Source organism: Merops nubicus, unplaced genomic scaffold (assembly GCF_000691845.1).
Source record: "Merops nubicus isolate BGI_N331 unplaced genomic scaffold, ASM69184v1 scaffold1121, whole genome shotgun sequence".
Classification (NCBI taxonomy): domain Eukaryota; kingdom Metazoa; phylum Chordata; class Aves; order Coraciiformes; family Meropidae; genus Merops; species Merops nubicus.
The window spans coordinates 22,482-34,257 of record NW_008588766.1 but is presented as its reverse complement, the minus strand read 5'-3'; positions in this window follow the sequence as shown (position 1 = coordinate 34,257).

Here is an 11,776-nt window from a genome sequence, read left to right as displayed (position 1 = left end):
AATGTTCCTGCTGCCTGTGTGACAGGGGGATATTATAGATTCTCAGAATTTTTATGAAGCTGACTAGGAAGGAAAAGTCACAGAATTTTTAGGTGCAAAGATCATGAATCTAAAGGCTTTGAGAGAATATATTATCTGATGATAAAAGCCTGTGCCTGTAACTGATTGTCCTATAAAACAAAATTAGCATGAGCAGTACAAAAAGACAGGTTTTAAAAAATCATGAGCCTAGCCCTTGCACATTGTGTAATGGCCTTTGAAGTTCAAACTGTGGTTTTAAGTCTTCTCATTTTCTTTTACTTTCAGAGAACTCAGTAGCTTATCCCAATGATGTTTTCAGTGGATTTTGTTTTAGTGATAGCTGAGACCTCTTGTAATTACTTCTTCTCTCCAGGAACTGTGTCCTTCAGTAAAACCTAAAATACATTAAGATGTGATCAAAACACAATGAGCTAGTGGCACAGATATTACTGTCTGTTGTGAGGGCTGAGAGGAATAAACACTCCTTGTCTCTGCTGCTAAGTTCTCAGAGAAATCTACCTTTTCCACTGCTGGTTCCTTATTCTTCAAGGGGTAAAGTGAATGAGAGGAAACTTATGTCTCAGAAAACACAAAGAGAAGGATCATTCAGGTGGGCAGCAAAGGCCAGATGACATATCCAGCCATTTTAAGCTTTCTGTGAGAGCTGTGTAAAACAGAACAGTGATATCATGTGGGAACTGCCCTTTGGAAGGTAAAGCTGAAAGCAAGCTTGCTTAGTTCTGCAGCAGGGAGGAGGGTGAAAAAAATACATGTAGGTGGAAGGCAGTGGAGGAAGGTGGAATAAAGGCAATGAGAACATCCTTTTCACAGGCAACACTGAAGTAGGGTGTTCTTACAAATAGGCTGAAACGAAATGTATTATTTCAATTCAGTTACTAGTTGGTAATGGCTACTCAATGTGGCTTCAGCTTAGTCATTACTACTTGTATGTTGCTGTCAGTATAGCTCTGGGTATGTTAGAATAATTATAGGCACGCTAGATTAACCATAAGCAACTTATATGCAATTAGGCACTTACAAAATTTGAGGGATAGGTTTTGTAACCTGCACTGAGCTCCATGACATGTTACCTTGCTGAGTAGTACCCTAACAGAGGCACATAAATTATTTATGAATGCATAAGGTACATAAGTATCTTTGTCAGAAGTACAGACGTGCCTCCAGTGACTAAAACAAGGATGTACTTGACCCAAACTGCTGGGTGCTCTTATGTGTTTACCTCAAATGTACTATAGAATAGTAAACTCTCTGTAATTTTATAAAGCTATGAGAAGGGAAGTAACTTAAAATTCTCAGCCACGGATGTCCAATCATGAAAGATCTGGAAATAAAAAAGAAAATAATTTTTATTCAATGATAAGAAGCCTGTTCTTTTAGAGATGTGCGTGAAGATGAAGATAATACTCCATAAACATAGTCTTGCCACACCTTTCTTTTCATCACAGCGTTCTGTGTCATACTTCCTGCGGATTCAGATGTTAGAATGGCTGGAGCTTCCTTGGTTCAGTATATGCTTTTCTTGAATTTTCATTATAGTCTGTCTTCCGTACATGTACTCAGACTGGGGACACAGCCTTCAGCTTTATTATGACTAATACATTGTGCAATGATGTTAGCACATCACTCAGAGTGGGAGAATTTACAAAAATTCTCAATTTCTGAACAATAAGAAACATATTCTTAAAAACTTTTTTTTTTTTTTAATTTTGCTTAATGGTGTCATTTTGATGATGATAAAGATTGTCCACTCCAAAAAAAAAATTCCTCTCCATCATTCTTTGTATCTAATTCTTTACTTATTCAGATCTGACTGAATCTGTTTGTAGACTCCACTCTATTTGAAAATTCAGGCGTCCATATGTTCTTGTGTTCATATTATTTTTCTTTTAATATTTTTCATTTTACATGTATCAGGAAGAGTAACAATAACTAAAACATTTTTATGAGAAGTAAAAGAGAAGAGGGTCTGAAAAGTATGAATGCACATACCAATGTGCAACTTAGAGCAGCATGCATTGTTTCACAAACAGAGTTAAATTTTGAAGAGAATACAAATGTTTTCTGAAAACATTTCAGTAGTGCAGCCATCAGGGAGGTGTAATAGCTTTTTAAGTGAAAGGATAATTAATGACATAATAATAAGTGGATATTAAATGTCCATGGATCACTGAAGACTATAATTGAGTAGAACGATAATGTTCTGGTTGGTCCAGATTGTAAGAGCAAGAGGGGGTCCCATTTAGTCCCAAAAAGTTAAAAATGTACATTCCTGCAGAATAACTTCACAACTGCAGTAGAAAGAAAATTATGCTGGTTCTTAACATCCTTTCTCTTCTTGGCAAACTCTTGCAGCATAGCTGTTTGGGTTTATTTTTACAATTCAGAGCTAAACTCAGAGTTAAAGTCTGTTAAGTTTGTCCACTTGCTTAAAGTACAGTAGTGTTATTAGTTTTTATTCACTGATGATCTGTACTTGTGGAGGGGAAAAAAAAAAAAAAAGCACAAGCAACCAGAACCAAACAAAGCCTACTACAATTATTTAAGCACATCTGCCCAGAGATAATACTATTGCCAGCTCAATAAGTAATATGCTGCTATGTACAGCTTACAGACCTTTTCACTAGCCTCAGTATTTTTTGCCAGGCTGGACTCCCTATCTTTTGGGCCAGATTTTCCAACCCTTGCATAAATTCTTTTATCTCTTCTACCCAGTGCAGTTAGCAAGCTCCTAAAATATGAGCATCCATTGATCTTTTGTCACATACTGTATGTCTTTGCCTCTGTGGGCATATGGGTCATTAAAATCCATGTTTTTATCTACTCCATGTATTTAGGTTTTTTACTATTACTAGTTTTATTTTCTGCCCAGCAAAGGTAGTTCTTCTGTGTCTGGAATCTTCAGCCTGTTCTTACTTCTTTGCTCATTTTTATTTCCTTCTGATTTCTAATAAGGATATTGAAAAGACTAAAACTGAGATTTTTCAAGTTTATTTTCAGTTTGTTGAGTTTTTTACAATGAGTCAAGAGTATAGCAGGATTTCTTTTTAATAACTCAGCATTATAAATTAATCTGGGGTTTAGTTAAGAAATAAAACAATGGGTTTTTCCCCCAGATAGACTATATTGGGTGGTGAATTTATTGTCTATAGTAGAATGGTGAGTGGAGATGGGACTGAATCCTCTTAGATACAAGAGGCAGCTGAAGAACAGCAATGTTAACCTCTGCTGGTTTGCAAATACTTGTAACAGATATGTAGTATTTCCATAAACAATGGTGTCTGTTTAATGTTACTAACATCGTGTAATTTTTAATGTCAAATCATCATAACAGAAGTTAGAGGCAGCTTTTCCTTTGGGAGCAGCACATTTGTTCCACAGAACACTGCACAGTGCAGCTGACTGCTGGATGATGTTTTCATACTGGGGAGGGGTAGGTGAATCATAATTCATATTTCTTCTAAATTTTCCAGTACTTACAGTGTATGAGGCTAATTGAGCATTTTTTAATTCCATTTTAAACTGTCTCTGTGTATCTCACAACATTATTTCCCTTCAGAAATCCATTGTAATTAACTTTGAATTTGGTCTTCAATGTTTCTGAAAAATACTCCTGCCTGCACAGCAGGCTGATTCATTAAATTAGACTTACCATGCACAATACAGCATGTACTCTCTTATGCCCTGTCTGAAAAGAACAGGTGTGAACAAGCATGGGATTGTACACACTCCCAAGACCTTTAGGAAAATCAAATGGAAATTTTTCCGTTACCTCAGACTTGCTCCACTTCTGTTTAACTACTAAATGCATGTTAGGGATTAGTATCTCACTCAACATATTGCTAATGGTAAACATCTCAAACATAAAAGTACTGGTTCTCAACAGCTCATTAAAAACAAATCTGTTAATGTATTTTTAAATGTGTCTTTACAATATAAATTATTTACATATTCTAAAAGAGTGTTGAAGCAAAAGGCAATGTAAATCCAGTGCTGGGTAAAATCAAGGCTTTATATTTTTGGGCTAAAGACAAATTATCATTTGCTACCGTTATCATTATTTAAAGTTGATATACAATATTTAGATGCCTTTTCATAGATGAATGAAACTTCTGTTTTCAAAAGTATATATTATTCTTCCAGCATCTCAATGTATAGATGTTACATTTTCCATGTAATATTTAGATCTTATTCTCTGCTGATGTCTAATTACAGATCTCTTTTGTAAAGCAAAATTAACCTTTAACCAAATAGCCAACAATTTCATCACAGATTTGGAAAAGTCAGATACTACTTTTGACTCGATAAAATTAATTGTGGCTTAGGCTAAACTGTATCATTTATGTTAAATATGTTGCTAAAGATATTTTAACAATCAAAAGGGCTATTTATTAAAATGAATCAATGACTATACTTATGTATAAACCACTCAAAAAAGAAAAACCTTTATATGTTTTGTTAGAAAATATTGAATTCTGAATTAACTTTGAATGGAACTGTATTGTAGATTTGAGGAAATTGTGCTTCTGCGTACTATTGCTGGGTAGAAATTTTACTGCATCAGCTAAACGAATGTTCATATTCAGTTAGCTATCCTCCCACATCTTTAAGGTATCTCAGGCTTAGAAAGCTGATTTCAAGAAGAGAAATCCAGATCAGCTGGATGGAGAGATGAGATCAAATTGCTTGTATTGTCTGTTGTTCTCTCCTTCAGGAGTCTCATGAGGAATAGGAGCTTCAGGGTTAATACCAGGCACTTGCTGTGACAATACCTGACAGGAGCTGCTTGACAGAGCAGGAGCATTCTTCTATTTACTTGCTTATATGTGTTTATTTCAATTAGACCATCTGCTTTATTTAGAAAAACAAACAAAAACCCCCCAAACCAATGCAAAACTTCAAGATGAGTACATTCTTTAAGCTCCAAGCCTGAAACTGTCCAGTTCTCTGATTTTCTCACTTTATGAAAGTTATTACCTCTGCATATGGATTTTGTTGTCCTGTCATTCAATTGCTGCAGTTGTTCCACTTCCACAAATGCAACCTTCTCAATAGCCCCTGGTGCTTATACTTAACATGTTTGTCCATCAGACACAGTCACTATTCATGTAGTTTTCCATGTTGCATTCCTATCCCTCAGTGCTGTGCCACTCCATGAGAACAGATAGTTTGCCACACCCCTGCCAGAACAGGAAAAAGTTGCAGTATGTTGTGCTCACTGTGCAAGTATGTACAGATAATTCCTGTGCAAGTATGTACAGAGAATTCCTTGTATGCTGCATTCCTCCTGTGCTTTGCAGATAACTTTTCCAGCAGAAAAAAGGTTGTCTGTCGCAACCTGTGCTATAGCAATAAGGATCCTCTTCCAGAGTTTGTATGACTGAAAACTGTTAAGTAGGACTGTCTTTGCTTTTAGTTATTTATTTGTGTTTGCCTGTCCTTTTGTTTTTCTTGATGCAAGAAGACGAAACTCTGTTCTTGGTTTATATCTGCTTTTTAGAAAGATAGACAGTATGTACAGTTGTTACCATAATATTATTAGTAGATGAAGCAGTGTGTACAGCAGTAAACAATTCCTCTGCCAGAAGAGAAGCATATCTCTAAAATCCAATCATATCCCAGTGTTACCTTTGTATTGGTGCACTTAGTATGTCAGCAGTTCCCTTATAAACTTGTAGCTTTGTAAATGTATAACTTAGCTCTTGAAAGTCCCTTTGGGCTAAACTTGGCCAACTAACTTAATCCACAAGCTAAGGATTTAAGAAAAAAGGAAAAAAAAAAATAAATCCTAAACTCTAACTTAACTAACTGTAAGGTTTATACTTAACAGGAAGAAAATACTCAAAGGTATTGCTGATTAAAAGTGAAATCTGACAAAGTGTCTCTGGAAAATAGGATTTAGTTGACATTTATCGCTGACAAAAGCTAGAAGAAACTTTGAAAAGCTGCTATAGAGTTAGCATAAATATCGTTTGAAAGAGACGTCACAGTTTCTGTATCATGCGATGCAATCAGAAATTCACCTCCCCTTTCTGCTCTCCTGATTCTAGAAGGGATTCTTACCATGAGAAGGAGAATTCAATTACTGGGTTAGAGAAGAATATATCTAAAACATGTCCATGTTAATGGAAGGACAGATGCTAACATGATTGTGTTGCACAGCAGTGTAGGGTTACCTCACTCCCATCCTCTGCTGCACAGTTGTGAAGTCATCATAGGTTATGAGATAAAAGAGCTCCAGTTTTTGCTAATCTAGCCTTACTTTCTAATACCTGTTCTGCATTTTGTACTGTTATCCTTAAAGACTACTATTTAGAGCCAGAAGACATTCCCCGAGTTTAGAGTGAAGAGTTGTTTTGTTTTGGAAGCTGTTAATTTTTTCCCACATTCTGCAGATATGAAATTTGGGCATCTTAATATGCATCTCTAAATTGCAAGTTCAGTAGCCATTTTGTTATGTCTATGGTGAACAAACCACAGTTAAGAAGACTTGTCTTCTGATAATGGCTTTTCTGATAATGATAACTTTCACATTTTATTTTCTTGTTTTGATTTCCTTTTGACGTAATTTAAAGATTATATTATGTATGTTTGGAGGACAAAGGAAGATGCATTATGTACATAGGAAATAAAATGTTTCCATTTATCTAAATCAAAGCAGCAGTAACAAAATCACCTCATTATCTCAGTGATGTGTGAACCTCAAACATTACATTGGTTTGCTTAAACAATGTGTGAAGTACTACAGTGCCTTCTTTTTCAGTGTTTTCTTCAAAAAGAGGATCAATAAAATAAAACTAACAAAACCAAAGAACACTTACTTTCTCAGTGGACTATTAAATTAAAAGCAAGTGATGAAATATTCATGTGCAATAGAAATAACGGTAAACATTTGATTACAGCACCCACACAGTTTTTCTAATCATGTCACTTAAATATTATCGTCTGCTGTATAAAAATGACTAATACTGGTATTAAAAATGTGGAAAAAATTCACTCTGATGATTGTCCTGAATGCTTGGCTGAAATTTGGAGGCTTACAGTCTGTTTCCCTTCAAAGTGGAGATGGTTGTTACAGTCTACTTGTTCAGCTGGATGTTTCTTCATTGCAGTCCTAGAGGGGAAAGAGGTCTCCATGAGACTGAACAATCCTCTGGCTCATTAGCAAAAGAGCATTCTGCATTTTTCTGATCTTTATTGTGGTATTCTGGCAGGAAGATTCGGTCTAGAATTTTACACTGAAAATAATTTTGTAGCCATTTTGGTGTATTCAAAATGCAGCTTTAGAGAGAGCCCATGAAAAAATTCTTCTAGTTTGAATCTCTGCTATGATCATGTTCACAGTTGTGGTTCCTTAGCAGATGTTTCAGCCCAACTGATAAGTCAGTATTTAACAGCACAGAGGAAGAAATGAGGAAGAAAGACAATAATAATGGTTTGAATCGATACTGATTTTAAAGACTTTGTCATTGAATAATGGCTTAGAAGTTCATTATAATGAATTTTAAAAATAATCATACCTGAATAATTGCAAATAACTGTTTACTCATATAACTAAAACAGAAATTTAAGTGAATGTTGCAGACTTAGTTCACTGAGCACTGAGTATCACAAGTCCGTTGTCTCCAAGCTTTGATTATGTTTTGAGGAAGACAACGGTCCTTAACTAAATCACTGAGTCTTAACATTTAAAAAAAAAAATGCTCCATGTTTGTTGTTTTGATCAAGTGACTGGAAGAATTACTATTCATAGAACAAACAACATCCACAAGAGCAACCAAAACCTTTTTAAAAAAATCTCCTTGCAAGAGACAAGTAAAAGGATCACTTTTGTCTTATGTGTCCGCATCACCATAGAAATAAATTTTTATTTCTAGTCCATAGTCTTTTTTTATATGTGTTCTTCGGCTTCCTGCTATGTGTTACTCATTTCAGGGTATTCACCAGAGTGGTCTAAACTGCTCTTGTTCTCAAATAGCACATACCTATTGATCGAAATAGTAATCCTTTGAGTATTACAGAGTAGCTTGTGTTTTGCAGAGCAATTAAAATTCTTTCCTTTTCAATGCTGGTTATCTAAAGTCAATACAAGAGGGCAGGATATGTATTTTTATTACTTTTGTTTTTCAGGGGACCCTCTTTTTCCATTTAGGAATGTGCTGTGGTTTGGCTGAAGCCTGTCTGGAGGAAACTTTGTTATTTTGTGATCCATAAACTGTTGAAATTGTTTGTTTGTATCTCCTGAACAGGTGATAGATTCCAATTGGCTTTCTCAAGCATGAACAGAGTTGCTCAGTCTAAAAAAACCCCACTATGGCTACCAGCACGGTGCACTGCCACTACTATATTTCCAGACATGCTCACGTTTTATATTTTTGTTAGACATGCAAAACCCTGCTATAGTTGCAGAGTCAAAAATTGAGTATAAGGCATAACAGTGCTTTTGGAACTTTAGTTCAGTGCATGCAGTAAGGCTGTCTAGTTAAATAACTGTTCTCCTTCCCCATGTGCTCTGCAAGAATCCATTTTTTTTTAGTGTGCTAAATGGTCTGTGCATACTTAGTAAGTGGTTACTCAATGTTTTGTTTTTTAATTCATCACTCAGAAATGTAGCCATAAGCCTAATTTATTGCTGTAAGTACAGAATTGCCCATTTCCATGTGACTTTCCATATGGTACATATGACAATGTCTTACAAAGATTTCTTTATTTCTTTTCACATCTGTAATTCCCTTCATCTGCTTCTGCACATAACATGCTGAAGCACAGAAGTAAAAGGGAAAAACATCCACTATGTGAATTGCCTTGGTTGTAATTTGGCATTTTTTGTCCTGATTTGCATCTCTTAACACTGCTATATATTAGATCCCCAGCATAACAAGTGAAAATGAGGACTATGTATCTGGTAACCAGCTGGAGTATCTTTGGTTTCTGTTACTAGCTGTCATCAAGCAGAAACTTTGTGGTAGAAGAGGAAAGATAGCCACTTACCTAGGGCAACATTTTTCCACTACTCTTGCTTACCTTTCATGTTTAATACTTTCCCACATATGTCTTCCAACTTCTGTAACAAATAAGGTAGAAATTCCTACATTCAACAGCTACATAATCTGAGGCTGTGCTGTGGCACCATCCTGGGCACACATGGAAAAAAAAAAAAAGAAAGAAAGAAACTGAACTACTGTGACAACCCTTTAAAAAGGTCTGTCAGCAGAATTAGAAATTTTGCATCCATCTCTGAACCAGTCTGGTACGTTGTCATTCTGTGTACAGGCAAAGCCCAGAGAGAAATCAGAAATCGTTGGTTCTTCTGAGATCTAGAAAGGAATGTATCCCATTTTAACTAATTAATTTAGTTGTTTCCCTTCTAGACTTGTCAAACTATTTTGCTTTCCTTTCTGTTGTTGCCTAAGTTAGTTGCCTGCTACCCCATTTGCAAAAGAGATATTGTTTCATCTGTTTACCTGTTTGGCTGTAGCTTCCTTTCCTAGCCAGGCTGCAACCTTTCCTAGACTGCTGCTTCTCATTTCTTTGTCCAGCTAGATCTGTGTTCCTTTGACTCCTCCTGTGTCCTGTGTGCATTATCCACCTACCACTTGTTCTTCTTTATGACTTAACAGTTCCTTCCTACATCTGTTGCCATTATCTACTCTCAGTTAATTCTTCTCAACAACATGTTTCTCCTCTGTGTTCTTACTTTTTTTTTTTTTTTTTTTTTTTTTTAATCTAATTTCATTCTCCTGGTACTACAGATTATTTTCTGTTTTGTCTTGCATCCATATCTCTCAACTTCAGTCTAGGTCGAGCTTCACCACCATAAGCTTCCCTTAGCCAGATGTACAGTCTTCACTTCTCCAGCATACAGTCTTCCTGCCCTCCCATAATGTCTTTAGCTTTCCCTTTTAGTCCAGTCTAGTTAGTTCTGTCTCTCCTCTCCTACTCACACTTACACACTTTCCCTCAAGTTCTATTTAATGATAGTTTATTCTTATGCTGTTTTTTTTCTTTCTCCTTTCAAAGTCTTGGAAGAAAGTAACCAACAGAGGAGAGATGGACTTCTTGCCTTAGAGCAGTCAAAATTGACAGTCAAAAAGAAAACAAACAAACAAAGAAACACTCTTCATTCTTATAAACTGATGTAATCATGAATGTGCCTTCTGCAGATGGCTTGGTTCTTTCTCATTTTAGGGGGTTCTGGTTTTGTGTGTATACTAGGACAATTTTTTGTTAAACCTTAACTATTAATATTGATAAAGTATTTTTTGTCAGTCAGTCACAAATTCAGTTTTTTTTCCGAAGACAGTTAATGATTAGAAAAAAAGAAAAAATATTTTAACTCAAGGAGCAAATGGTATATAGCTATTAATTTCCTACCACATATCAGTATTACTCAGAAGTTTCTGAATTACTAAACCAAGCCACAGATTGTATTAGGCAAGCTTTGTATGTGTCTTTGGCTAAAAATATGCACTGAAACCTTTTTGGGAGAAAAATGGTAAATTGAAGCAAAGAATTATCAAAGAACACTTATGCCCAAATAATTAAAATTTGGAAATTGTCTAAGCAACTGAAAAGAGAATTTTATTATAGTAAGGCCTTTATAATAAAATCTTAAATAAATCATCTATCTGAAATCCTCATATGTGTTCCAGAAGTTTGTACATTACTGAAGAAATGTGTCCTTACCATATACCTAAAACTGAAAGTAAGTAGTATTTACAATGAAACACCCAATGTGCATTCCAAATGTCAGTGTAGCCCTCCTGCAGAATACCAAACACCTCTAGTCCTTAGGGCATGTTAACTTTAAAAAATGAGAACAGGCAACATTTTAAGAGGCAATCTTAAGGGAAAGGACAGTCTTTCTCCCTGCAGGAGTATAGTGAGAATGCTTTTCATAAATATTTGACCTCTTTAAATACAGAGAGAACAGAATCATTCTTTTTTCAAAGACAGTGTGCTAGTATGTGAGAAACCAAGTAACATGGGGAAAATAGAGATATTTTCCTGGTTCTGATAGAAAAGATTGTGATTGGACTTAGATATCTGCATGAAGGAGAAGCTCACAGAACATAGACCTGACTGGTGTTCTGTATCCCAGGATGAAAAAAAAATACACTTAGTCTTGCAGCAAGAAGTTTTTGCCTTTCCCCGGACACATAATAAGTGAATGACAAGAGACTTGTCTTGGTATCCCAGTGTGTCACCAGCTATCACTATACCAATAAATTCTTAATTTTAATATTCTTATTTTTAATATTCTTGTTTTTAATATTCTGAGGACAGAAGAAAACAGTGTCAACTGTAGTTACAGCCACTTCACTAACCAGTTTCTGACCATTTTAGCTTTCCTATTGCCTACCTTGGATTAGAAGTGGCATACCAATTAAACCATCTAGGCTTTTCTGCATATCCCAATCATAGTAATGAATGCTCAGGTTATAGGGTGTACCTTTGAGGAATTAAATGAGCATTGATTTTATATTTAATACTTGATTGTTTGTTTTTCTGCTAAATAGTGAAAGAATCTTGGACAATAAAAAGATGCAAGATGTACAGTAAAGGGTATTTTAAATGCCTTTGTTCTAGTGCTTTCCAAATTACTATTCATGAATTTTGTGGAAAGCTAAGTGATTACATGACAGAAGCCATTCTTGCTAGCTGTAAATCAAAGAACATAAAAATACATGTACATTTCTAATGTCTTTTCTATGCTCTGGTTGCCACTGTGATTTTA